The following is a 25,598-nucleotide window of genomic DNA, read 5'->3' on the forward strand; positions in this document are numbered from 1 at the left end:
CCTAATAAAAAAGAGTGATGGCTATGTTCTTGTGGGATGAACCACCTCCCTCAGGCATGATGCACAGGTGCCACGAGGGGAGCTGTTGCTGCATAACTCATCAAAAGTTAAGAGGGTCATCCTGAAGTGTTGGCTCAACAGGACCACTGTTAGATCATGGCGGACAATGACCTCCCATAAACCCCCGACACGCGGCCCCCGCCAGGTATCAGGGGTTTGCCTTTCTGTCATTGCATGCATCACATGCCCTCGTCGCCTTCGATTAAACACTTCCACGGCCACTGCGGTGCATGTAACCCGAATCCCCATGCCAACCCTTACCCGGTCTGGGAGTCTAATGCAAGAGGAGAAAACCTGGTTTTAATCACATGCCATCCCTCAATGGAAACACAGACCACTCACAACTGTGTTTTGTCGACTTTTAACAAATTCCTTCCATTTTGCGCAAAACTGCAATGAAAACCTGCCCAGCAACAGTCCTCTAAATGTGCATGTGACCAGTTCACCTTGGTGTTAAGAAATGCCATGGCAGCATTAACCTTTTTTTTTTTTTTTTTAAGATTTTTTTTGTAGGCATTTTCTGGCGTTACTGGACAGTGATAGCAGAGACAGTAGAAACATGGGAGAAAGAGGGGAGGACATGCAGCAAAGGGCCCGGGCCGAATTCCAACCCGGGTCACCGCAGTAAGGTACCACTCTACCAGGTGAACCACCGGGATGCCCCCACTGCATTTCTGACATAGTTACATGAGCCTGCCTTGTCCGTCTGTCTGCCTCCATAACAAACAGGGTGTCCGGGTAGCGTGGCGGTCTATCGCCGGTTCGAATCCCCGTGTTACCTCCAGCTTGGTCGGGCGTCCCTACAGACACAATTGGCCATGTCTGCGGGTGGGAAGCCAGATGTGGGTATGTGCCCCGGTCGCTGCACTAGCGCCTCCTCTGGTCAGTCGGGGCGTCTGTTCGGGGGGAGGGGGAACTGGGGGGAATAGCGTGATCCTCCCACGCGCTACGTCCCCCCTGGTGAAACTCCTCACTGTCAGGTGAAAAGAAGCGGCTGGCGACTCCACATGTATCAGAGGAGGCATGTGGTAGTCTGCAGCCCTCCCTGGATCAGCAGAGGGGGTGGAGCAGCAACCAGGGCGGCTTGGAAAAGTGGGGTAATTGGCTGGGTACAATTGGGGAGAAAAATGGGGGGAATGGGGGAACCCCCCCCCCCAAAAAAGTAGAATAACAAAAGTATTCTATAATTCTGTGTATGTGTTGCAGGGTAACCACTCAAATCACTTCTCAGTGTGTGTGTGTGTGTGTGTGTGTGTGTGTGTGTGTGTGTGTGTGTGTGTGTGGAGGGTCCATGCATAAGTGACAGAGATACCAAGACAAAGAGAGACATTAGAAGTGATTGTGAGCGAGTTGGGCTGCATGTGTGAGGGAAAGGTTGCCACAGAGAAGTGTGTGTGTGTGAGAGAGAGACAGACACAGAGAGAGAGAGAGAGAGAGAGAGAGAGAGAGAGAGAGAGAGAGAGAGAGAGAGAGAGAGACACAGAGAGAGACAGAGAGAGAGAGAGAGAGAGAGACAGAGAGAGAGAGAGAGAGACAGAGAGAGAGAGACAGAGAGACAGAGAGAGAGAGAGAGAGAGAGAGAGAGAGAGAGACAGAGAGAGAGACAGACACAGAGAGAGAGAGAGAGAGACAGAGAGAGAGAGAGAGAGAGAGAGAGAGAGAGAGAGACAGAGAGAGAGAGAGACAGAGAGAGAGAGAGACAGAGAGAGAGAGAGACAGAGAGAGAGAGAGAGAGAGAGAGAGAGAGAGAGAGAGAGAGAGAGAGAGACAGAGAGAGAGAGAGAGAGAGAGAGAGACAGAGAGAGAGAGAGAGACAGAGAGAGAGAGAGAGAGAGAGAGAGAGAGAGAGAGAGAGAGAGAGAGAGAGAGAGAGAGAGAGACAGAGAGAGAGAGAGACAGAGAGAGAGACAGAGAGAGAGAGAGACAGAGAGAGAGAGAGACAGAGAGAGAGAGAGAGAGAGAGAGAGAGAGAGAGAGAGAGACAGAGAGAGAGAGAGAGAGAGAGAGAGAGAGAGAGAGAGAGAGAGAGAGAGAGAGAGCGATGGAATCCCTCTTTCACACAAAGCAAACATCAATTGAAGTGATTTAAATGGACTTGAGAAGGGGGTGACACAGCCAGGGAGAGAGAGGAAGTCACAGAGGAGGAGAGCAACATGAAAATGCTGAGAAATGATGAGATGATGACCTGGGGGGGGGGGGGCGAGTTCTCTGCACTGACGTAAAAAAGGATGAGAGAGAGAGAGAGAGAGAGAGAGAGAGAGTGCAATGTGGAGAGAGCCAGGAGAGCGAGCGAGCCCATTGGCTGGTCTATTTTTAGCCTCCGCTGGCGGTCCGCATCACAGCCGGCTTGCTCCACCAACACACAGAGAAAGAGAGAGAACGAAAAGCAGACCAACAAACTCTTCCTCCACACGCCTGACATTGAACCCGTGCTGTATTAGTGTTTCTGAGGACAATCTGATTGACAGGTGTCGGTCCGGTTTCATAATGATACCTGATATCTAAGGAACTTTGATTGATGGATGGAATGACATCAGCAATTGGTCATATCCCTTCAGTCTACTCCTCCAGTCACATCCCTCTATCTCGCCCTGTGTGTGTGTGTGTGTGTGTGTGTGTGTGTGTGTGTGTGTGTGCGTGTGTGTGTGTGTGTGTGTGGTGAAAGTCAGTGGCGAGTGGAAGGAACGAAGAAGCCAAGAAATGGAAGTGACAGAAGAGGGAAGAGGCGGTGGGAGGGAGGAGGAAAGGAGAGGAAAAGAGGGAGCAGGAGAGATGAAGAGGGAGGAGGAGGAGGAGGGGAGAGGAGCTGAGTCAGGTTTGCTGTCACAGAAGTAGGAAAACTTCCTCCGAACTGAGACGTTTTCTCCTGAAGCCAGCATGTCTTCATATTGGCAGTAATGTGCAGTGTGTTCTTTACAGCGTCACGGTTAAGTCGTGAGTTGGAGTACCAGGGACAGAACTGAGGTTCCCCTGATCCCAGTGAAGAAGATCCTGCAGGCTCACATGTCTATAATACAGCACATACCAGCACACGTGTCCTGTCTCACACAAGCAGAGGCGTAAAAACCAGGAGAAAACCAGAATCAGGAATCAGGAACACTTTTGTCATTTCACTTCATGCACTTGTGTAGATGAAATGAAACAAAATGCCGTTTCCCCTGCCCACAGCAGTGCAACACACAGACAAACACACATCCAACAACTACAAGAACACACATACCCAAACTAACACACACATCCAAACTAAACACAAAAAAAAAATCACTGTCCAAGGGAACAAACGCCAGCCAGGACGACTGTCAGAACCGCCGGTCTGCACGGGCTAGCAGTTAGCTTAGCCCACCCCGCCTCCGCATCCCGTCAGACCGCCCTCGGTGTTTCCACCTCAGGTGCAGCTCCAGGCAGGGGCCGCGGTCCCCAGGCTCAACAGACAAAGCAGACCCGGCTCTCCCAGCCGATGCAGCACCAGCTCTCCCAGCTGGACACCCTCGACACTCCTCCCCACACTCCTCACAACGACATCAACAACACCACAGTCAACGCCAGGTGAGGCCGCCACCGGACCGCCCTCGGTGTTATCAGAACTGCCGTTCTGCACGGGCTAGCAGTTAGCTTAGCCTGGCCTGCTGTCCAAGCCGTCAAACGACGACAAAACTCAAGACACAGACGTGGACAAAGACACTGCATGGACGGTGCTGGGTGAGGCTGCCGCAAACGCGAATTCGCACAGCCATCATCCCACACCGGAAATGGATATAAAATCATAGAGATCATATAAATCATAGCCAGATATATAGAAAGATCACTACCAAGCTCCCTGGTTAACATAAAAGCATGGTGACTAATTAAACACAGCCAGCTTTTAATGATGGGAATTATCACACCCAATTAAGAACACAACATGTAAGTTTATCTACTGAAACAAACAATTAAATGAGAACAACACATCCACAGCAATGGTATAAATATGATAAAGTATTGCTTTTCCCCAGAAATATTATGCTACCCATTGATATTTCTTTATGCCTTTGCAGCCAATTAAATTTCTTAGTTTAGATGGATGCAAATTTAATTGCCTGCTAAGGCATCCATTCCCATATGGAGCCCGCTGTTTGAATTCAGACCAAAACACAGCAGATTTTGTAGGGCTATCACATTTATAAATAAAAGTAGGTGGTAGAGATATTTTGGGGGGGGGGGTCAATATTTTAATTACAATATTTATACAATTCCTTTGGATGTGTTATATTTGCTTGTTTTAGTATATAAACCTACATAGCGGCATGGTTCAGGGGGTAGAACGGGTCTTGTAGTCATCAGATGGTCGCTGGTTCCATCCCCTGGCTCCTCCAGAGAGCATGCCGAAGTGTCCTTGAGCAAGATATGGAACCTCTAACTGCTCCTGATGAGCAGGTTGGTGCCTTGCATGGCAGCCTCCACCATCAGTGTATGAATGTGTGTGAGAAAGGGTGAATGTGAGGCATACACTGTAAAGCACTGTGAGTGGTCGTAGACTAGGAAGCGCTGTATAAACGCAGCCCATTTACCATTTTACATACTGTACCTTTAAATCATATTGTGTGATTCACATCACATCCACACAGTTCAGTCCCTGGACGCTTCACAGATCTTGCATTTTAATCAGTCCTCTGAGACACGATGGGTGGGACAAGCACGCATTGAGACATCACGACAACCCAGCAATCAACCGGTCAGAAGCTCCATTACATCAAGTTTATCTGTATCACGCTAGAGCTGTCGACACGTAAGCCATCTGATTTGCGCTCACCATTTGGTTGGACACAGAGCAGCTAAGCGTGACAGCTAAACATGAGCTGAAAGAGCATAGCAGCCTAAATCACCATAGTTAGCTTTGCTGTTAACAGAATAGGAAACCAATTTTGGTTGCTCTGTCTGATGGCTGACATGGTGCCATACTCGAGGTCATAATAAGAATGTTAAATAGCTTGGAAAACTATTAGACGGTTAGCATTAGTCTCTCCTCCATTTTTAACTTAGAGCTATTTTGTTCAAGCTAACTGTATTCAGATTGAATGTACTTTGAAAGGTCAAGGGCAGAAAGGATCAAAGTTCACTGTATTTGTGTAGTCCATTATCACAAATTACAAATTTGCCCCAGTGGGCTTTAAAGCAATACAACATCCTGTCCTTAGACCCTGGATAAGAAGCAACTCCCTAAAAAAAAACCAACCTTGGGGTGTCTGAATAGCATAGCGGTCTATTCCGTTGCCTAACAACACGGGAATCTTTGGTTCGAATTGGCCGTGTCTGTGGGTAGGAAGCTGGATGTGGGTATGTGTCCTGGTCGCTGCACTAGCGCCTCCTCTGGTCGGTCGGGGTGCCTGTTCAGGTGGAAGGGGGAACTGGGGGGGAACAGCATGATCCTCCCACACGCTATGTCCCCCTGGTGAAAATCCTCACCTTCAGGTGAAAAGAAGCGGCTGGCGACCCCACATGTATCGGAGGAAGCATGTAGTAGTCTGCAGCCCTCCCCGGATCAACAGAGGGGGTGGTAATTATTAAATTAACATTGTAGGTCTCAGGAAAGGCCAGAGGTCTTTAAAACGTTTTGCTGGTAAGGGGTCAAGTAGGCAAGTAGTTGGTTTAGAAGCTGACACGAACTTAGGCGAAGTATCGAGAGAGAGTCTCAAAAGCTGTAATAACAGGAACTATCAGTGACTCATTGTATAGATATGAATTTAGCAAGACAGGATCTGCAGGAGTAGCTGGAGTTGAAGAACTAATTTTGTTTATGAGCTCATCAGTCTTATCGCAGACAAAGTCTAGAAACTCATGGGCTGTGAATGGTGAGCAGCTAATAGACGGCTGCTTTTTAGTAAGCTTAGATATAGTGTCAAAGAGAAATCTGGGGTTATGTTTATTAATATATATTAAGTGAGAGAGATACACTGTTTTTGCAGCAGATAAAGCACGCTTGTATTTCAATAAACACTCATGCCACGACAGGTAATAAAACTTCCAAATTTGATTTTTGCCATTTACATTCCAGTCTCCTGCAGGACCACTTAAGAGCACGTGTCTCATCATTAAACCAGAGTGAAGGCCTCTTTAGTCACCTAGCTCTGGCAGTGAGATGTGCAACTGAATCGAGGAGACTAGAGAGGGCCATATTTAAGTCACTAGGGAAATTTTCAACAGTCAGTTACCACAGCGAAAGGAGCAAAGACTTCAGGCAGCTGCTGGCCAAATGCAGCTACAGTGGAGGGACCAATGTGGCGAGTGGCATCTACATCGGTGCTGACATTAACTGGACAGGCCAATAACACTTCACATTTGATGAAGAAAAGATCTGACACAGCAGATGTGGTTGGCAAGACATTCAGATCAGAAACAGCTATCCCTTTAGACAAAACCAAATCAAGGGTGTTACCACTGCAATGAGTCGACTCTTGAACAAACCGAGCGAACCAAAAAGTATCAACTAGTGCCTCATCTTAAATGCTTTAGACATGATCAATGGCTAATCCAAATACACCTCAGAGAGGAACAGATGGGTCTTCTATTAGGCTGGTGAGTTGGAATGTCCGTGGATCTGGGGGGCCAGTAAAGCCATCCAGAGTGTTTTCACACTTTAAGGGGCTTAACACTGGCATCGCATCGCTTTCCTTCAAGAGACTCATCTGTGTGTAAGTGATCATAACAGAATGCGTAAACCTTGGATTGGGCAAATATTCCATTCAGCTCTAACAGCAAATCCAGGGGCGCTGCTATTTTGATCAACAAACATGGCCAGTTCTCCCCCACACAGATTATTTCTGAACCCGGAGGGTGTTATATCATAGTAAGTGGTACATTACATCAGACTTCAGTGGTGTTGGTCAGCGTTTATGCCCCGAACTGGGACAACCCACATTTTATGACCTCCCTTTTTTCCAATATTCCAAATTTGGATACCCACCGTCTTATTTTAGGGGGGGGCATGAATTTAGTGATAGACCCTAAACTTGACCGCTCACACCCTAGAACACTCGCACCCTCCGCCATGTCAAAGACACTATCATCCCTCATGAGTCAGTTGGGCTGCATAGATCCCTGGTGTTTTTTTCACCAGGTCACAAAGGAATTCTCCTATTTCTCTGAGGTACACCAAGCTTATTCTCATATTGACTATTTTCGTGTAGACAGGGCTCTTCTCTCTGCTGTGAAATCTACTGAGTATTCTGCTATTATTATTTCTGATCACGCGCCACTTATTTTGGATTTAGCACTCACGCCCGACACTAACAGCCAATGGAGATTAAATACAGGACTACTAATCAGTGCCTTCCTTGAGGTTAATAAGACTGAGTTAACTTCGCCCTCTTTATTACGGGAAACTTTAAAAGCAGTAACAAGGGGAGAAATTATCTCGTACAGCATACATCTAGCCAGGAAAAATAAACGAAAACATCAGGAGCTAATTGATGCAATTCTCAACATAGAGTATTCCAACTCTCCCAGTCCAGACCTGTATATCAAAAGGGTTAAACTGCCATCTGAATTTGACTTCCTCTACATGAGCAAAGCAGAATAATTCTTGAGACGTACTAAAGGGACATATTATGAATGTGGCGACAAGGCTAGCCACCTTTTACCTCTCTTACGTAAACATCAGTCAGCCTCCTACTTCATATCTCAAGTCTATGACTCCTCCCACTCCCTAACTGCCGATCCAACTGAAATAAACTCTGTCTTCACCTCTTTTTACTCCCATCTCTATAAATCGGAACCCCCTTCAAACGACACTATAATGGATGATTTTTCGATAGTTTAGATTTCCCTACTATAGATGCCAATAATAAGAGGGATCTGGACAATCCTATACAGCTACAGGAAATAGTCACTTGTCTTGGATTAGTGCAAAATAAGAAAGCACCAGGTCCAGACGGATTTTCAGTTGACTTTTACAAGAAGTTTTCCCACCTTATTGCCCCTTTATTATTAGACATGTTCAATGATTTGATGGAAAGAGGATTTCTCCCCCCTACCTTAAACCAAGCTTCAATTTCCCTTATTCTTAAGAAAGACAAGAACCCTGAAGAATGAAGAATGTGGCAGCTGGAGACCAATCGGTTTGTTCAATTCAGGTGTAAAGCTTCTAGCCAAGGTTTTGGCATGCCGGTTGGATCCTTGCTTGGCAGACATAATTTCTGAAGATCAAACAGGGTTGGTTAGAGGTCGGCAACTTTCTTCTAACATTAGAAGACTTTTAAATATTGTGCTTTCTCCTGGTGCTTCTCAATCTGCTGAAATGGTTATATCATTGGATGCGGGGAAGGCCTTTGATCGGGCTGAGTGCGCTTACTTGTTTTCTGTTCTGGAGAAATTTGGTTTTGGGTCTAAATTTATTTCTTGGATACAACTTTTATACTCTGCCCCTACTGGTTACGTGACGACTAACTCTCAAAGGTCTGACTACTTCCCTCTAACAAGAGGTACCCGCCAAGGTTGCCAATCTCTCCCCTGCTTTTTGCAATAGCTATAGAACCTCTCTCCATTGCTCTCAAATCCTCCCCACTCTTAACTGGTATTTGCAGAGCTGGACTGGAACATCGCGTTTCTCACTATGCTGATGACCTTTTGCTCCGTGTCACAGAACCGGCTAACTATATAGATGATATTTTACAAATCTTGACGACCTTTGGATCGTTTTTAGGCTACAAGTTAAACTTTAGCAAAAGCGAGTGTTTCCCTATTAATGAGGTGGCAAAGCAAATCTCACCAGGTACCCTACCATTCCGACTGGCCCACACCACTTTCCGTTATCTGTGTGTCAACATTGCTCACTCCCTCCCCTCTCTCCATAAACATAACTTCATGAAGTTGGTTTTGGAAATTAAATCTGATTTGAAGCGCTGGGATTCACTCCCTCTCTCTCTGATGGGCAGAATCAACTCTATTAAAATGAACATTCTGCCCAGACTCTTGTTTCTTTTCCAGTCCCTTCCGATATTTTTGCCAAAATTATTTATTTGAATGTTAGATAAAACAATTGCACAGTTTATTTGGGCTGGCAGGAGTCCGAAGGCTCCTAGATCGGTGTTGCAGAGGGGTAAACGGGACGGGGGCCTTGCCTTGACTAACCTTTTATTTTACTATTGGGCGGCCAACCTTCAAAAAATTCACACCTGGTGTAACTCTCCCAACCCCGATTGGTGCATAATGGAGGATAACTCCTCCCGTCCTTCATGTCTGAGGGCTTTAGTCTGTGCCCCTCTGGCTTCTTGCCGTCCTAAATACATTAGAAATCCAATTGTACCCTCTACTTTGAAAATTTGGAAACAATTTAGGCAACATTTCAAACTTTCTGCCCCCACCCCATGCAGCCCCATTTGTAATAACCACTTGTTTCCTCCCTCTAATTTAGATACAGCTTTCAGTCTGTGGAGAGAGGGAGGCCTGGCCCATTTCTCAGATTTATATATAAAGGGCTCATTCAACACTTTTAACGATCTCTGTTTAAAGTACAATTTACCTCAATCTCACTTGTTCCGGTATCTTCAAGCTCGTAATTACGCTTGCACACATTTCACATCTTTCCCTCAGCTTCCAGTAGGCTCTCTTGTCTCTAAGGTACTTTCTCTCCCCAGGGCACGTGGCAGGATCTCAATTTTATATGACCTTATACCATCCTCGGATTTGACTTCTCTAGCAGGGGTTAGGGTTAGTTGGGAAGAGGAGCTAGAACGTAATGTGTCAGATGAATGGTGGGACAGGGCACTAGCCAGGGTCAACTCTACATCCTCATGTTCCTGTTTAATTCAGTTTAAGGTTTTGCATAGGGTTCATTTTACAAAAGCTAAGCTTTAAAGGCCGTTTCCAGGCGTGAGTGATATCTTCGATAGATGTGTCCCATCACCAGTGGATCATAGTCATGTTTTCCCTCTGTCCAAAATTAGTCGAGTTCTGGTCCCTTTTCTTTAAGATGATAGCAGAAGCCCTCAAAATTACATGAGATCCCTGCCCCTTGATAGCCATATTTGGGGTACCCCCTATGCCGACCAGTCTTACCAAGGAAAATTCTGATGTTGTTGCCTTTGCCTCATTCATTGCCTGTAGACGCATTCTGTTACAGTGGAAAAGCCCAAATCCATTCCACTACCTCCTGGTTAAAGGATTTAATGTCATCTCTCCCATTAGAGAAGGTGAAGTATTCTTTAAGAGGCTCAACTGCTAAGTTCTACAAAAAATGGCAGCCTATTATCTCATATGCAAATTCTCTTACCTCTCTGTACCCCAACTGATTATCAATGAATCCATTCCTTGGGGTGGGTATCCCAAGCATCCTTTTTATTGAACTGACCTCCCTACTTTATTTTACTTCATTTTATCAACTCCCCTGTATGTGTGTGTGTGTATGTGTGTGTGTACGCATGTCTTATTTACGTATTCAGTTCTCTACGGGCACTATTTTTTTCCTTTAAGAATTTGGGATTGGGTGGGGGGTTGGAACAAGGTGTTGTTGTAATTCTCTGTTCTAACACACCAAAAAAAAAAAAGAAAAAAAAGGGAAATGTTGTGAGACACTGATTTGTTCTGTGTGTCTAACATGTATATAACACTGGTTTCCAATTAAAAAACAAAAAGCTGAGCTAGTGCTAACAATAGCAGGTCTGCTGTCAGGCCCGGGGCTAAGGCTATCTGGAGTGCCCGCCACATCTAACATAATCCTAGCTGAAAGAAGCTGCTCTAACTCATGGACACGTCTCTCTAGCAGAGACAACTGCAGAACAGTCACCACACTCCATCGTCTTAACGACACTGCGTTGACTGCAAATGCAACAGAGCTAACTGCTAAGCTAGGCTAAGCTCGAAGGGGAGCGTGCCTATGTTCCACAGCCCTATGTTCCCACAACCCTATGTTCCCACAGCCCTATATTCCCACAGCCCTATGTTCCCACAGCCCTATGTTCCCACAACCCTATATTCCCACAGCCCTATGTTCCCACAGCCCTATGTTCCCACAACCCTATGTTCCAACAGCCCTATGTTCCCACAGCCCTATATTCCCACAGCCCTATGTTCCCACAACCCTATGTTCCCACAGCCCTATGTTCCCACAGCCCTATGTTCCCACAGCCCTATGTTCCCACAACCCTATGTTCCCACAGCCCTATGTTCCCACAGCCCTATATTCCTATGTTCCCACAGCCCTATATTCCCACAGCCCTATGTTCCCACAGCCCTATGTTCCCACAGCCCTATGTTCCCACAACCCTATATTCCCACAGCCCTATATTCCTATGTTCCCACAGCCCTATGTTCCCACAGCCCTATATTCCTATGTTCCCACAGCCCTATGTTCCCACATTTCTAATATTTTTTTTCAAAATTAGGCCCTATGTTCCCACAGCCCTAACCCTAACCCTAACCCTAAGGGCTTAAATTGAAGGGAAATGTAGGAACACAAGACCTAATTTTGAAAATGTCCTAGAAATGTGGGAACATAGGGTTTCATTTTGAGAAAAATCTTAGAAATAAGAAAAATCTTAGAAATGGTGGGACCATTGGGCTGTGGGAACATAGGGCTGACCCTGCTCGAAGCGACTAACAAACTAGGAACGAGAGGCTGCCTACTAAACACAAGAGGCGATTGAGTCAGAAAACTAGAGAATTTAGCGATAAGTGAACTAAGCACAGAAAATAGCTAAATCTGTAGGACAAATGAAGAGGTTAGAGCAGAATATAGACAAGAGACAGTAAAAGAATAAACAGCAGTTATCGATCTGGTGGCGTGAACTCACGTTTGTAGCGGCGTCACCCAATTGCGGTGTGGGAAGATGGCGGCATGAATTCACGTTTGCAGCGGCCTCCCCCAGTACCATCCGTGCAGTGTCTTTGTCCATGTCTGCGTTTTACGTTTTGTCTTTGTTTGATGGATGGGAGAGCTGGCGCTGGCTCAGCTGGGAGAGCTTGGTCTGTGCGTCCTGTGGGCCCAGGGACCATGGCCCTACCCGGAGCTGCACCCAAAGAGGAAAACCCGAGGGTGGTCTGACAGGATGCAGAAGTGGGCCAAGCTAAGCTAACTGCTAGCCCACGCAGACCGGCAGTTCCGATAACAACAAGGCTGGCCTGGCGGCGGCCTTGCCTAGCATGGACTGTATTTTTTTTAAAATTTATTTCTGATTTTCCCCTTTTTCTCCCAATTTAGTGGCCAATCGATCCCTATTTTAATTCAAACCCCCACCCTCGTACTGCATGCGTTCGCCAACTGCATCTCTCCGGCCGGCAGTCTCGAAGGAGTCGCCTCCCCACTTTCGTGACAAGGCGACTCCAGGCCGAACCACTGTTTTTTCCGACACACCCAGAGACGCATTCAGGTGACGAACACAAGCCGACTCCGCCCCCCTCCCCAAGACAGCGTTGCCAATATTGCTGCTTCATCGAGTCCAGCCATAGTCGGATCTGACGAGACCGGGGCGCGAACCCCGGTCCCCAGTGAGCAACTGCATCGACACAAAGCCGATGCTTAGACCGCTACACCACCGCGGACTAGCATGGACTGTATTTTTAGTGTCGTCGTGTCGAGTGCGGGGAGGTGAGTCGAAGGTGTCTGGCTGGGAGAACTAGTGTTGGATCAGCTGAGGGAGCCTGGTCTGAGGGAGCAGGCTAAGCTAACTGCTAGCCCATGCAGAGCGGCAGTTCCGACAGTCATCCTGGCTGGCGGTCGTTCTCTTGGAGTGATTTTGTTTTTGTAGTTTGCATAAATGTGTTCTCGTACTTTTTGGATGTGTTTTTGTATTTGAGCTGCACTGCTGTGGGTCGGGGAACGATATTTCATTTCATTCCATGCTCACAAGTACATGAAATGAAAGCACAAAGTGTTCCTGATTCCTGATCTGACGAAGCTGGAATCAGCTGGCAGTGACGAGCAGGGTGAAGCGGGCTGAGCTCGGAGCGCAGCGGCGGGGCAGACAGTCTGAGTGGTCCACGGTGCCAAATCACCAACACCGCGAGGTCGGATAACACTGCTCTCTCGATTGGAAACAATGGCTTAGACAGCACACGGCGGCTTCTGCACTAATGATGTGTTGACAGCTTGAATCACAGTTCCAGTCTCAGAGAGCGCTACGTTCACACGTCGCGACAGGCAGATACAGTAAACAACGGTACAAACACCCTCTGACCTGAGACCCTCGAGTCAGACGAGGAAAAGCAGAAGAAACCTGTTTTCAAATTGTCAGGGAGAAAAACATGGGAGGAAACTCGGGGAGAGAATCAGAGGAAGGATAGAAACCAGAGTTAATGTGTGAAGGACACTCCTAAAAGACTTGCTCTGTACTATTCAGTGTTCAACAGACGCCATTAATACGCAGCACAATACAAATAAAACATTTCACTTGCCGGTACCAATCGACCAATCAAAGCCACTGAGAGCAATTAAAAGAAATCAAGAATAGAATTTAAAGTTTAACTAACCACGAAAATAAGAATGGTGTAAGAGAAAAGTAAGATTAGTAAAACTATCATTACTATACTATGGGAACATAGTGTCATGTGACCAGCTAATCACACACACACACACACACACAAACACACACACACACACACACACACACACACACACACACACACACACACACACCCTCCAGTCAGATCAATAGTTGGGCACCTCACCCGTCGTGACACCTCTCAGCGTGATTATATGAACATGGTGGGCTCACACCCTTTGGTCTCTGGTTTCTTAATTAGCGGAGTGGTTAATTGGATGACGCGCCGTGTTCAGACCTGGACGGGTTGTCTGCTACAAGCCACGCTGATCAACTGGAGAGACAACAGAGCCACCGTGGCTCCTTCATGCTTTTCCGTCCTTCTGTCAGCTTTTCTCCTGATCCTCCCTCTAACTCACCCGCCTGTCTGAGGACAATTAAGACAATTAGACTACCGACAGCAGAGGACACTCAGGATGTAGTACTGTGGTACTATGTTAGTACGGTTAGAGGTGCTGTTGTCTGTGTACCATGTGTATCAGTGTGTACTGTGGTACTATGTTAGTACTGTTAGAGGTGCTGTTGTCTGTGTACCATGTGTATCAGTGTGTACTGTGGTACTATGTTAGTACGGTTAGAGGTGCTGTTGTCTGTGTACCATGTGTATCAGTGTGTACTGTGGTACTATGTTAGTACTGTTAGAGGTGCTGTTGTCTGTGTACCATGTGTATCAGTATGTAGTGTGGTACTATGTTAGTACTATTAGAGGTACTGTGTACCATGTGTATCAGTGTGTACTGTGGTACTATGTTAGTACTGTTAGAGGTACTGTTGTCTGTGTACCATGTGTATCAGTATGTACTGTGGTACTATGTTAGTACGGTTAGAGGTACTGTTGTCTGTGTACCATGTGTATCAGTGTGTACTGTGGTACTATGTTAGCACTGTTAGAGGTACTGTTGTCTGTGTACCATGTGTATGAGTATGTACTGTGGTACTATGTACGTCTGTTAGAGGTACTGTTGTCTGTGTACCATGTGTATGAGTATGTACTGTGGTACTATGTTAGTACTGTTAGAGGTACTGTGTACCATGTGTATCAGTGTGTACTGTGGTACTATGTTAGTACTGTTAGAGGTACTGTGTACCATGTGTATCATTGTGTACTGTGGTACTATGTTAGTACTGTTAGAGGTACTGTGTACCATGTGTATCAGTAAGTAGTGTAAGACTGAATTATTTGTGATTGTTTTTGTCTTTGCAGAGATTTTTCATGGATTTCCAGAGTGTATTGGTGAGTAACGGGATTAGAAAGGCTTTGTTTCGTCAACTTTTCCTTGTGACCTGCTTTTGAGCGGACTTCTTGACAGACGTGCAGCCTTATCTCTCTGATCCATCTCTATCTGCTTATCTCTCAGCCAGTCAATTAGCGTGCAGGTCCGCTGCACCCCGCCACAGGCTCGCTGCAACAATGAGAATCTGCAGAGAATTCAACAGCGGCAAAATCAGAAGGATTAGATCAACACGAGAGAGCAGGCCACGTGTGTGTGTGTGTGTGTGTGTGTGTGTGAGTGTGTGAGTGAGTGTGTGAGTGTGTGTGTGTGTGTGAGTGTGTGAGTGAGTGTGTGAGTGAGTGTGTGAGTGTGTGTGCCCTCTTTCCCTCATAGACAAGATCAGATAATCCTACAACTACCTTCAAAACTGCAGCCGGGTGAGCAATTAAATGACACTTACAGATACTGCTATGAATCCCTTGGGCCGCTAACGAGCTTCCGGTGTGGGACGATGGCTGCACGAATTTGCGTTTGCAGCAGTGGCCTCACCCAGTGCCGATGTGGGAAGATGGCGGTGCGAATTCACATTTGCGACGGCCTCACCCAGTACCGTCCATGCAGTGTCTTTGTCCACGCCTGCGTCTAAGTTTTGTCTTTGTTTGATGGCTAGGGGAGCTGTGCTGGATCGGCTGGGAGAGCGGGGCAGGCTAAGCTAACTGCTAGCCCATGCAGGCCGGCAGTTCCGGTAACACCGAGGGCGGTCTGGCAGCGGCCTCACCTGGCGTTGACTGTGGTGTTTTTGATGTCGTTGTGAGGAGTGCGGGCAGGTGTGTCGAGGGTGTCTGGCTGGGAGAGCTGTGCTGGATCAGCTGGGAGAGCTGGGTCTGCTTCGTCCGGTGGGCCCGGGGACGATGCCCCCTGCCTTGAGTGGTGCCCGAGGAGGAAACGCCGAGGAAGGTCTGACAGGACGCGGAAGCGGGGCAGGCTAAGCTAACTGCTAGCCCATGCAGACCGGCGGTTCCAACAGTCATTCTGGCAGGTGTTGTTCCCTTGGACAGTGATTTTTTTGTTTAGTTTGGGTATGTGTGTTAGTGTGGGTATGTGTGTTAGTGTGGGTATGTGTGTTAGTGTGGGTATGTGTGTCAGTGTGGGTATGTGTGTCAGTGTGGGTATGTGTGTCAGTGTGGGTATGTGTGTTAGTGTGGGTATGTGTGTCAGTGTGGGTATGTGTGTCAGTGTGGGTATGTGTGTCAGTGTGGGTATGTGTGTTAGTGTGGATATGTGTGTTAGTGTGGGTATGTGTGTCAGTGTGGGTATGTGTGTCAGTGTGGGTATGTGTGTCAGTGTGGGTATGTGTGTTAGTGTGGGTATGTGTGTTAGTGTGGGTATGTGTGTCAGTGTGGGTATGTGTGTCAGTGTGGGTATGTGTGTTAGTGTGGGTATGTGTGTCAGTGTGGGTATGTGTGTTAGTGTGGGTATGTGTGTCAGTGTGGGTATGTGTGTCAGTGTGGGTATGTGTGTTAGTGTGGGTATGTGTGTCAGTGTGGGTATGTGTGTTCTTGTAGTTGTTGGATGTGTTGTTGTCTTTGTGTTGTACTGCTGTGGGCTGGGGGAAACGGCATGTCGTTTCAGTTCCTGTACACAACTGCATGAAGTGAAGTGACAAATCAAGTGTTCCTGATTCCTGATTCCTGATTCCAGACCCAGCTTACACATCCGGCTCTGCCGTTTTATAGCCCGGAGAGAGAAAACGCTGAGGGAAAGTCGGCGTATCACTTGGTGTTGTTTCACGGCATCTGAATGTAAACATGACGATCCTTATCAGTCTTTCTTCCGAAAAAATTTACTTTTTTTCAGAAAAGCACTGTTCCAGCAGCATTATCGGGCTGTTCTATCAATTAATTAACAAACGAGCAGCTGATTAGGTGAGTGCTGCAGGCCGGAACGGCGGGGTGTTCACGTGCATAAATTAAACGAGCATAAAAAGGATGGCTAATTAAGGCGGTTTATCAGATGTGATTCTTCCTCCGTACTGTTCCTGCCCTGCTTTCGTTTCTGCCCCACGTCGCCTCCTCAGCGTTCGTCCACATTAACAGGTGGACTCGTAAGCACGTCTGTTTTCCTCTGCTTCGGCCTCGCATCCACCCTGTTTTGCACCACCTGAAACGGGGCCTCTCTGAAAACGATAACGTGTGACTGTCAGGTGAGCTCAGCGTTCAGCTTCCAGCTCGACTTGCTGCTCACATGCTCGATAGAAAAGATCCCAGAGCATTTTTTCTGTTGTTTGTGTTTCGATGTGGACGGCTTTGCAAAAAATGATCAGAATGATTCCCGCTTCCGGCGCGGGAAGATGGCGGCGCAAATTCACGTTTGCAGCGGCCTCGCCCGGGACCGTCTATGCCGTGTCTTTGTCCACGTGTAAGTTTAAGGTTTGTCTTCATTTGATGGCTGGGAGAGCCTGGTCTGCTGCATCTTGTGGGCCCAGGGACCACGGTCCTGCCCGGAGCAGCGCCCACGGTCCTGCCCGGAGCAGCGCCCAAGGAGGAAACACCGAGGGCGGTCTGACAGGATGCGGAGGCGGAGCAGGCTAAGCTAACTGCTAGCCCATGCAGACCGGCAGTTCCGACAGTCATCCTGGCTGGCGTTTGTTCCCTTGGGCAGTGATTTTTATTTTGTTTAGTTTGGCTAGATGTGTTAGTTTAGGTATACGTATGTGTTAGCATGTGTGTTCTTGAAGTTCTTGTAGATTTGGGCGTGTTTCTGTCTTTGTGTTGCACCGCCGTGGGCCGGGGGAAGTTCCGTACATGAAATGAAACAACAAGTGTTCCTGATTCCTGAGAAACTGGTCATGTGGACGGAAACCTTCCACCTGCTGTCAACAAGAAAACGGAGTTTTCACATCTCTCCCTGTTAGCTTGGACGCAGTCTGAGAAACACATACAACTAAAGTCCCCCAACTAGGCTCAGAGGTAAATCGTTAACGTGTGGCGGTTAATATAAAGAGTCGGCGGGGGCGAGCAGGTATAAAGGGGTGGAGAATGAATTCCTGCAGCCAGTATTTCAGCCTACTGACCGACAGTCACTGCCTGTCAAGATGACAACCTGACAGGGAAAAGCTTTGTCGATTTTAGACAGACTGTTTATTTATTAGCCACATGACCAAGGCCGGTGGAATTTGTTTTCGGTACAATATGTAAAAACTCTGCAGCACAATGCACACATGCACAACAGCAGACACTCCACATGTTATGATGAAACAATAGTGATACACAACAGGTGTGTGGTAGTACGCATACACATACACATGCCAGTGGTGTGTGAGGAGGGACTATAGGGAGGTCTTCAGAGTCCTGATGGCTCGGGGGAAAAACTGGAGCGTTTAGTCTTTGTGGACAGTGACCCTTAGCGCCTCCCTGAGGGAACGAGCTGGAAGGGCTGATGAGCAGGATGTGGGGGGTCAGAGTTGATCTTTGCTCACTTCACGGTCCGGTTAGTATGTAGCGATTCAACTGAGGGGAGTGGGTTGTCTATGATTTTGTATGTCTTGTTGACAATCTGCTGCAGGTTTTTCTGTGTGTAACTGTCCGTACTGCCGTACCACACTGTGATACTGTAATACTGTAATACTGTGATACTGTAATACTGTGATACTGTAATACTGTGATACTGTGATACTGTAATACTGTGATACTGTGATACTGTGATACTGTAATACTGTGATACTGTAATACTGTGATACTGTGATACTGTAATACTGTGATACTGTAATACTGTAATACTGTGATACTGTAATACTGTGATACTGTGATACTGTGATATAAAATGTTATGATGGACTCGATAACGGCTGAGTAAAACAGAACGAGCAGTTGATGTTTGATAAAGTTGTTGAGCTTTTGCACTGATGTGTTCTGTGTTAGTTTTCCACTTCAGGTTATTTCTGATATATGTTCTTTTTTCCCACATTTTTCTGCCCAATTCAGTTCTTCTTTTTTTTTTTTTGGCCAATTACCCCACTCTTCTGAGCGGTTCTGGTCTCTGCTCCACCCCCTCTGCCAATCTGGGGAGGGCTGCAGACTACCACATGTCTCCTCCAGTACATGTGGAGTCGCCAGCCGCTTCTTTTCACCTGACAGAGAGGAGTTTCTCCATGGGGACGTTGCATGTGGGAGGCTCATGCTACTCCCTCCAGTTCCCCCTCCCCCTGAACAGGCGCCCAGACTGACCAGAGGAGGCGCTAGTGCAGCGACCAGGACACATACCCACATCCGGCTTCCCACCCACAGACACAGCCAATTGTGTCTGCAGGGATGGCCGACCAAGCCGGTGGTAACCGGGGATTCAAACCGGCGATCCCCGTGTTGGTAGGCAATGGAATAGACCGCCACGCCACCTAGATGCTCCCATTTCTGATGTATGTTCTGAGGAATTTAAAAGAGTCGGTGGTGATGATGGGATCTCTGTATATTTGTATGGGTATTTTGGGATTGGGTGTACATCAGAGGTCAGTAATGAGTTCCTTCGGGTTTGGGTGAGTTGAGCCTCATCTCTATTTACAACAGGGATCGCAAATAAAACACACCTGCAGTGGTTCCTGGTTGTTGCTGTATCCCGGCTGGCAATGAAACAGGTTTTATGGACGACGACACAGAAGCTAGTATATGCAGCAATGCATTCTGGTACATGTAGGCGCTGTGGGAAAGCCTGTAAGCAGGACAACACCGTTTTCTCCATCAACATAGTACACAGCGAGGACTTTATTTATTTATTTATTTTTACATTGTGGTGGTGGCGGTCACGTGGCTCGGGTCCTGGGCTGTCCTGGTGGCGTCTGGACACTGCTTGGCATCCTCCTCATCACATTCTTCATATATTTTACGAGTCCATTATAATTCTGTTATCTTCTTTCAGTGTTGTATTGTGTAAATTGTGTAAACACAACATCATTGCGCGCTGTCTGTCTCGGGAGAGAGATCCTCCTGTTGCTCTCCCTGAGCTTTCTTCCTATTTTCTCTCCCTGTTAAAGGTTTTTTTAGGGAGTTGTTCCTTATCCCATGTGAGGGTGTAAGGACAGGATGTTGTGTTGCTGTAAAGCCCCCCTGAGGCACGTTTGTAATTTGTGATGTTGGGCTATACAAATAAAACTGACTTGACTTGAATCCACAACATTACAGGAAATGTTCCTTTAAGACAGGACACAAACAGGCCGATCCATCTTTGTCTGTCTGTCTTTACTTCTTCTATCTATCCATCCACACGATGTGTTGAAAACAAGATGAAAAGATAAAGGAAAAAGAAAAGATGGAGTGACAGGGGAATATTTAAACCAAAGAGCAGGAAAGCACCCACAGGAAAAACAAAGTAGAAATGTGAGATTCTCCTTCAGACTACCTCCATCTGTCTTTGTGGTTGAACTGAGAGTAAAACCAATAAAGACACCGTTGAGTCTACTTCCAGTGTCAGACCTAATAAAAACGGGCCACAAAGAGGAAGTACTTCCTGATACAACTTTAATAGCAAGCCATTTCCCAAACCTCTCCACTCCAACTCCTATCATTAGTCTCTCGCCCTCGCTCTCTCTCTCTCTCTCCTGCTGTCTCTCTCTCTTTCGCTCTGTCTCACTCCCTCTCTGCTTCTCTCCCTCTCTCTCCGTCTCTCTCTCCCTTGCTCCCTCTGTCTCTGTCTTCCTCCCTGTCTCTCTCTCTCCCTCTCTCTCCCTTGCTCCCTGTCTCCGTCTTCCTCCCTGTCTCTCTCTCTCCCTTGCTCCCTCTGTCTCCGTCTTCCTCCCTGTCTCTCTTTCCCTGTCTCTCCGTCTCTCTCTCCCTTGCTCCCTCTGTCTCTGTCTTCCTCCCTGTCTCTCTCTCTCCATCTCTCTCTCCCTTGCTCCCTCTGTCTCTGTCTTCCTCCGTCTCTCTCTCTCCCTTGCTCCCTCTGTCTCTGTCTTCCTCCCTGTCTCTCTCTCTCCCTCTCTCTCTCCCTTGCTCCCTCTGTCTCCGTCTTCCTCCCTGTCTCTCTCTCGCCGTCTCTCTCTCCCTTGCTCCCTCTGTCTCTGTCTTCCTCCCTGTCTCTCTCTCTCCGTCTCTCTCTCCCTTGCTCCCTCTGTCTCCGTCTTCCTCCCTGTCTCTCTCTCTCCCTCTCTCTCTCCCTTGCTCCCTCTGTCTCTGTCTTCCTCCGTCTCTCTCTCTCTCCCTCTCTCTCTCCCTTGCTCCCTCTGTCTCTGTCTTCCTCCGTCTCGCTCTCCCTTGCTCCCTCTGTCTCCATCTTCCTCCCTGTCTCTCTCTCTCCGTCTCTCTCTCCCTTGCTCCCTCTGTCTCCGTCTTCCTCCCTGTCTCTCTCTCTCCGTCTCTCTCTCCCTTGCTCCCTCTGTCTCTGTCTTCCTCCCTGTCTCTCTCTCTCCCTCTCTCTCCGTGTCTCTCTCCCTTGCTCCCTCTGTCTCCGTCTTCCTCCCTGTCTCTCTCTCTCCGTCTCTCTCTCCCTTGCTCCCTCTCTCTGTCTTCCTCCCTGTCTCTCTCTCCATCTCTCTCTCTCCGTCTCTCTCTCCCTTGCTCCCTCTCTCTCTCCCTCTCTCTCCCTCTCTCTTTCTCTCTCTCCCTCTCTCCGTCTCTCTCTCCCTTGCTCCCTCTGTCTCTGTCTTCCTCCCTGTCTCTCTCTCTCCGTCTCTCTCTCCCTTGCTCCCTCTGTCTCCGTCTTCCTCCCTGTCTCTCTCTCCATCTCTCTCGCTCTGTCTCTCTCTCGCTCTCTCGAAGTGGAGCGGAAGTGCGAGTGAGGACGGAGTAGCAGCGTGTTGCTTTGGTATAAATGAGTTTCTAAAACGAGCTTTTTTTCTTTCTTTCTATTTTTCTATCCATCTTGTCCCTTTTCATGTGCTTATTTGTTGTCTTTTAGTTAGTTTCATCCAGAATGAGCAGTGCTGCGGTCATGTTTCTCGATAGTGGTGATAAAGCCAACCAGGAGGTGGACAGCGGTGTGGTGATTAAGGACACGTTGACTCCCGTTCTGCCGCTGGTTCCTCCTGCCACGAGAGTCACCATTTCTAACGCTCCCCCGGTCATGAGGGAGGCCGCTCTGCAGAAGGAGCTTGCAAGATATGGACGGCTAGTGTCCCCGATAAAAAGGGTCTCTTCCGGTTGCAAGTCTCCTCACTTGAGACACGTTGTGTCCCACAGGAGACGAGGCTTCATGGTTCTGAGAGATAATGCGGAGGATTTGGATCTGAAGCTGAAGTTCAGGATCGACGAGTTTGACTACATTGTGTTTGTTACATCCGGCATGATGAAATGTTTTGGCTGTGGGTCTGAGGGGCATTTAATAAGGTCTTGTCCCGACAGGAGTGAGGGTAGGTCTGATCCTCAAGGGCCGCCTTTGTCTCCCGATGCCGCCACGAAGACGGCGCTGCTGAGTCGGCACAGAGCAGACAGGAGGCCGGGGAGCGAGGGGCAGGAGAATTAGACCGGGTGGTGGAACAGAAAGAGACCGAGGCTGGAAAACACAAGGACAACAGACAGACTGAGCAGGTAGGAGAGGAAGGTGGGCAGGTTGAGCAGGTTAAAAAAGGTGATCACGATGGGAAGGTGACAGGACTTGAACAGGCGGGAGCTGATGACCAGGATGAGCAGGTAGGGGAGGAAGGTGGCAGGTTGAGCAGGTTAAAAAAGGTGATCACGATGGGAAGGTGACAGGACTTGAACAGGCGGGAGCTGATGGCCAGGGTGAGCAGGTAGGGGAGGAAGGTGGGCAGGTTGAGCAGGTTAAAAAACGTGATCACGATGGGAAGGTGACAGGACTTGAACAGGCGGAAGCTGATGGAAATGGAAACAGTGAGAACAGGGAGAAAAGCAAATTGGCAGGGCGAGATATGAATCGTGGTCGGAAGAAGCAAATACAGCCGACTGTTGTTAGAGTGGCAGAGTCTGTACTTGAGGAAGAGGAAGAGATGCTGCAGGACGATGAAATAAAATCAAAACAGTATATTAAAAGGAAGGCCACAGAGGGTAGACAGGACTATTTAAAAGCAAAGAGGGGTTCAAAAGGTAAAAAGCCACCCTCCTCCTCTTCGTCTGAGGAGGACACAGAAGAAGTTAGTTTCCACTCCTCGTACACAGGTGGACACTGAAGGGAGCTGTGCTTTCCTGAAAATCAGGAAGTTTTTCCAGGTCACCAAGGGTTTGAGGGCGGTCAAGGTGGAAAACTACTTTCCAGACTTGCAGCTTTTTGTTGACTCAGTCGGACGTTTTATGAAAAACACAGGAGATCTGGAAGTAAACACATTTACTGACCAGGAAATCTCCAGACTGAGAAAACTTGTAGGGAAAGTAAAATGGCAACTCCTTGGTGATGTTTAAGGCGAGTTTGGTGGACGAGTGTGTTGCACTGGGCGACCTTCCTCTTACTGCTGCTGGAGGAGCCACTGATTCATGGAGCCAGGCTGGATGTCCACGACTGGTGCTCTCCAGGACTTTCCCAGAAACTGGTTTCCACCACGACCATCACACTACAGCGCAGAGCTTCCACACAGAAATGGCCTTTTTTCCAGAACTGGGGGTGGTATTGTGCATAGTGGGAGTTGATGAAGACGTTTTTCTTTTCTTTTTCTTTTTTATTTGTGTAATGAGGGAAAGTCCTGGCTGTATTATTGGCTTTGTTTCATTTTATTTCTTGTTTTTTTAGGGAGTTGTCCCTCATCCAATGCAAGGGTCTAAGGACAAGATGTTGTGTTGCTGCAAACCCCCTGAGGTGAATTTGTGTTTATGTTGGGCTATTTTATTTTGAATTTTGGGTTTTGGAAATACTTGTTTAGACCACTCAATGGACTTTTTTTCCTGACACTTTTTTGTTGTTGTTGTATGTGCTGGATGATGAACAGATGATTGTGTCTGAGTATCAGCTGTTGGACTGTAATGTATTCTGAATAAATGTACCTTTTTAAAATCAAAAATCATCTCTCCCTCACTCTGTCTCTCGCTCTCTCTAGCTTTGAACTGATCTAGACATTATAATGTAAAGGGGTGACTTAATATTGTAAAAAAAGATGTCATTGTTAAAACGAAGTTTGTTTCTTATGAAATAAAGAGCTGTTTAAAAATTCAAACCCTCTGCCTGTGTCTGTCTGTCATTCTGTCAGACTGCTCCCTCTTTCTCATTCTGTCTTTGTGTGTCTGGCTAGCTCTCTCACACTGTCTCTGTAGAGTGGCTCGGCAAGTAGAAGTACAGTGCGGCGAGGTGCCAAGGATGATGGGAGTTTTCAGACTGTCACCAAGCATCAGGGGTGAGGGGATTTAAGTGCGCGTGTATGATAGAGTCTGACAGAGAGGGGGAGAGAGAGGGAGAGAGAGGGAGAGAGACAGAGACAGAATAAGTGGTGTATTCTTCTTCTACCTTATAGGCGAAGAGAAAGCATGTCATTGTCAACTCAGCTACCATCCATTAACTTACTGACTGTTTCATTCGAGCTCTTACCTCGTAATTCAAAATTCATTTGATTTTCCATTCATCCATCCATCCATCCACCCTTCCATCCATCAAGTCAGTCAAGTTGTCACAGCAGGCTGAATAATGCTGCAGACGTGGGGCTTAGAAAGACTAGTTGATGTAAACCTGACTTGACGGCCAGGTAGAGAGACTACTACTATGATTACTACTACCACCACTTATGACTGCTCCCGTTAGGGGGCGCCACAGCGGATCATCCGTTTCCATCTCTTCCTGTCTTCTGCATCTTCCTCTGTCACACCAGCCACCTACATGTCCTCCCTCACCACATCCATAAACCTCCTCTTTGGCCTTCCTCTTCTCCTCTTCCCTGGCAGCTCCATATTCAGCATCCTTCTCCCAGTATACCCAGCATCTCTCCTCCACACATGTCCACACCATCTCTATCTTGTCTCTCTTGCTTTGTCTCCAAACCGTCCAACCTGAGCGGTACCTCTAATATACTCCTTCCTAATCCTGTCCTTCTTCATCACCCCCAATGGAAATCTTATCATCTTCACCTCTGCCACCTCCAGCTCCACCTCCTGTCTTTTCATTAGTGCCACCGTCTCCAAACCATACAACATAGCTGGTCTCACTACCATCTCCGGTGGGTAGAGAGACTAGTTGAGGTAAACCTAACTTGACAGGTGGGTAGAGAGACAAGTTGAGGTAAACCTAACTTGACATGTGGGTAGAGAGACGAGTTGAGGTAAACCTAACTTGACAGGTGGGTAGAGAGACGAGTTGAGGTAAACCTAACTTGACATGTGGGTAGAGAGACGAGTTGAGGTAAACCTAACTTGACAGGTGGGTAGAGAGACGAGTTGAGGTAAACCTAACTTGACAGGTGGGTAGAGAGACAAGTTGAGGTAAACCTAACTTGACATGTGGGTAGAGAGACGAGTTGAGGTAAACCTAACTTGACAGGTGGGTAGAGAGACGAGTTGAGGTAAACCTAACTTGACATGTGGGTAGAGAGACTAGTTGAGGTAAACCTAACTTGACATGTGGGTAGAGAGACGAGTTGAGGTAAACCTAACTTGACAGGTGGGTAGAGAGACGAGTTGAGGTAAACCTAACTTGACATGTGGGTAGAGAGATGAGTTGAGGTAAACCTAACTTGACATGTGGGTAGAGAGACGAGTTGAGGTAAACCTAACTTGACAGGTGGGTAGAGAGACGAGTTGAGGTAAACCTAACTTGACGGGTGGGTAGAGAGACGAGATGAGGTAAACCTAACTTGACGGGTAGGTAGAGATGAGTTGAGGTAAACCTAACTTGACAGGTGGGTAGAGAGACGAGTTGAGGTAAACCTAACTTGACAGGTGGGTAGAGAGATGAGT

The 25,598-nt window shown here is 47.4% G+C and overlaps 1 protein-coding gene across 1 annotated transcript in view; it reads right to left on the minus strand.

The window, feature by feature from the left end:
• The window catches only part of mdga2a (MAM domain containing glycosylphosphatidylinositol anchor 2a), a 235,533-nt gene that overhangs the window by 148,499 nt on the left and 61,436 nt on the right, over positions 1-25,598 (minus strand). The window lies entirely within an intron of this gene.

Source organism: Lampris incognitus, chromosome 16 (genome assembly GCF_029633865.1).
Source record: "Lampris incognitus isolate fLamInc1 chromosome 16, fLamInc1.hap2, whole genome shotgun sequence".
NCBI classification, from domain to species: Eukaryota; Metazoa; Chordata; class Actinopteri; order Lampriformes; family Lampridae; genus Lampris; species Lampris incognitus.